This window comes from Tupaia chinensis, unplaced genomic scaffold (assembly GCF_000334495.1).
Source record: "Tupaia chinensis unplaced genomic scaffold, TupChi_1.0 Scaffold000132_1, whole genome shotgun sequence".
In the NCBI taxonomy this organism is placed as follows: Eukaryota; Metazoa; Chordata; class Mammalia; order Scandentia; family Tupaiidae; genus Tupaia; species Tupaia belangeri.
The window spans coordinates 4,080,129-4,083,825 of NW_006159601.1; positions in this window are offsets into that span (position 1 = coordinate 4,080,129).

The following is a 3,697-nucleotide window of genomic DNA, read 5'->3' on the forward strand; positions in this document are numbered from 1 at the left end:
ATGCCGATGTTACTGAGCCCCTCTCCTATGAAGGGACCTTAAGCCACGCTGTAATAAGCACCCTGGTTCATTTGTTTGTTTCACTATATCTGTGCTTTCTTCCCTCCAAGACAGAGAAATAAAAGTCGTGACTCAAAAATTTTGCACATTTTATATTTTAGCAGGCAGATCTGAATTTTTGGAAGGCTAGCTTTGCCTGGAACCAACACAGGGAGAGAACATTGATGTGGTCGTTTTTAGTCTCTTCCCTGATAAGAAAAACACAGGACAGCAATCGATGAGTCCGGCTACTGAGCAGTGTGTCGGGCACTAACACGGACCGGATACAGGAACTGCCAAGTGGGACCCTGTGCCTAGACAGGACACAGCACACGCGAGCTATGCCAGACCGAATGGTCTGGGCCTCACCTCCCCATGTTGCAGGCTCATATCCCCACACCTTTGCCGTGGTCCTGGGAAGGTAGAGTGGGCTTGGTCCTGGGACTGGCCTGACCTCAGCAGGCATTTCAGACGTGAAGTGAGCAGAAACTTGAAATATGATTGTGCAGTTAGGCTTGCCCTGCTTTTTGATCATGAAAAGAACATGCATCGAGACCAGCAGATGGCATAATGCTTGCATCACTGGACTCCTATGTAGTCAACCTCCAGACCTGGCAGCTTAAGACTCACACTGCACATGTGTGTCACACTGCACATGTGTGTGTGCGTGCCCAAGATCCCAAGAGGAGAATGGAGGAGAAGGGATTGTGGTGTGGCCATCCCCCCTGGGGGTGATTTCTTACTTTCTGTCTCTCTGTCTCTCTCTGGCGAGCACACATGCCCTATAGCAAAAACCTCTCTAAAACAAAACAAAAAAAGCAGAACGGGCCTTGGGTACCTGCTGATCCCAGGAGGATGAGACAAAGTGCGTTGCAGACTGGACTCAGCCACAGCCCCAAGCCAAGACCAATGGGTTGAGCCTGGTGCTGCGGAACCCAGAGGCCACAGGGTCGGCATGGAACCACACGTTGCAGTTGGTCTCCACATCTCCTCGGTCTGCTTCGGTTTGGAACAGTTCCTGAGCCTTCCCAGTCTCAATACTTTTGAAGATTATAGGTCTGTTTTTTAATTTAATTTTATTTAATTTTTTTTTTTTAATTTTTTTTTTTGAGAGGTTTTCGCTATAGGGCACGTGCGCTCGCCAGACAGAGAGAGGCATAGAGACAGAAAGCGAGAAATCACCCCCCAGGGGGTGGTCACACACACACACACACAATCCCTTCTCCTCCATTCTCCTCCAGGGATCTTGGGCACGCACGCACACGCGCCCGGTGTGAGTTTTAAGCCACCAAGTCTGGGACGCGAACCACGGTCGACTACGCGGGAGTCCAGCGACATAGCCTTTACGCTAACTGCTGGTTCCCAGGTCTGTTTTTTTGTAACATGCCTTTCAACTGGATTAGATTCTGCTTATGCATCTTGGCAAAAAATAGCAAAGAAGTGATGTGTTCCATTGCATCCTGTCCACAGCACCTACACTTCCTATCCATTTGCTCAAATGCTGAGGCTGTTCAGTTTGTTTGTATTTATTTTAAAATTATTTTGGGGGGCCAGTCCCATCGCTTAGTGCTTAAAGGAGCTGGATCCCATGTGGTGGACTACCGTGCAAATCCTTACTCTGGTGGCTTGAAAAAGATGCCAGGCACATGTGCATGTGTGCCCCTGAAAGGATGAAGAAATGTAAGAGAATGGATGCAATGTAGCCATGCCCCACTGGGAGCACTCCCCTGCCCCCACTGCTGTGTCACCGTCTCTCTCCAGTGGGTGCACGTGCCCACTGGCAATCAGAAAAATGATTTTTAATTGACCCACAATAGCTGAACATAGCTATGGGGCTCAGTGTGGGTTTTTTATGCTGTTCACTTTGATCACGTGATTGTCAGGCCTGCCAGATGTCTTCACTGTACGGTTACTCTTTTTCCCCCTTGAAATGAACAGGTCTTTTGTGAAGACAATATTGAAAACAATGTAAATATTTATTCATTTATATTAATATAGAGTCACAGGTTCCTAACTCGGCCTGTGGGTTACAATCCATTACCATTGTTACTTATTTTCATGTTCAAATTGTCCCAGATTTGGCCCTAGAAGCCCCTTCAGGCTGGTTCTGTGTTGATGTGTCCCCATCACTTTGTTTTTTAATACATCCTTGCTTGCTGATACAGAAATGAGCAGAATGTTCCAGGCATTTCTTATATTTCCTATGTTCTAATATAGGAGTCAGCCATTTTTCCAAGGATCCCTAGTTCCTGCTAGTGGAAAACAGCAATTAGAAGCCAACATCTGGGTGCCAGGTGTGTTCATTGCTAGTGCGGTATCACTATTCCCTAGGCCCTTGGTGCTGAGAGTTAGTGGACATGTACATCTATCTATCGTCTGTCTGTCGGTCTATCTATCTGTAATCTATCTATATCTGTCTGTCTGTCTGTCTATTTACCATCTATCTATATCTGCCAGTCTGTCTATCATCTATCTATTGCTCTATCTTTCTATCTATCTATCATCACCTACCTACCTATCTCCATTGTTTTCCCCAATTCCAACACAATGCTACAGGGTTCATTTCAATTTCATCCCTCTCCATAATTATAATTCCCTTCTGTGACTGTGAGAAGCCTGGCTCCCATTAGTCCCAGCATCCACTTGTCCTGATGTCACCATCTGTCCTCATCAGCCTTTCCCCTGGATACCCGTCTGACCTTCTGACTCTGCCTGGGTGCCCTCTAACATGAATGCTCTCTGCACTCTACTGCCTGCACTGGGACAACCTCCACCACGTGGGGATGTTCCTCTGTGTGCTTGCACTTGGACACTTCATGCCGGACCCTTCTGCATAGATATCTCCCTCACTCTGTTTGGGCTCTGACACCCCATTCCAGGCCTCCCTCCCCATGGACACTCTTCTCTCCCACCCTGGTCTGCCTTCCCACATAAAGGCGCTCCCCTGCATACCTGGGCACCTTCCTCACCATTCACACGCTCTGATACCCTTCCTGCTGGGATGCCTGCTCATCCCATCAGCTCTACTCCATGCCAGACAGTCTTTCATTTTTTCTTTAGTTTTAAATATATATATGTGTATATATTTACATATATATATATACACACACACACATATATATATACACACACACATACATACATATATTATTATTATTATTTTAATTTGCTATAGGGCATGTGCACTCACCAGAAAGAGACAGAGAGTAAGAGGGAAAGTGAGAAAGCAAGCCACCAGGTCCAAGATTCAAACTACATTTGGCCAAGTGGGAATCCACACCTTAACCACTATGCCACCTGCTGGCCCAGGTGGTTTTTCTATAAAGACCCACTCCTTAACTTGTTCAGACTCTGACACCTCACTCTGGACACAGCAGCTCTCCCCAGGTGCCCCAGGTGCCTATCTTGTTTTTTCCTAACTGTCTTAGGACCAATCTGTCCAAAAAGAGATGGGAAAACACAGGAAAGGAAAGTAGGTAGGGGGAAGGCTACTTTCCTTAGTAGCAAGGGGATGCGGAGAGTAATTGTACTCTGGATATTCTGTTTTACTTAATTTTTTTAGAGAGATTTTTGCTATAGGGCACATGCACTGGCTGGAGAGACAGAGAGACAGAAGGTGAGAAATCACCCCCCCAGGGGGGATGGCCACACCACAATC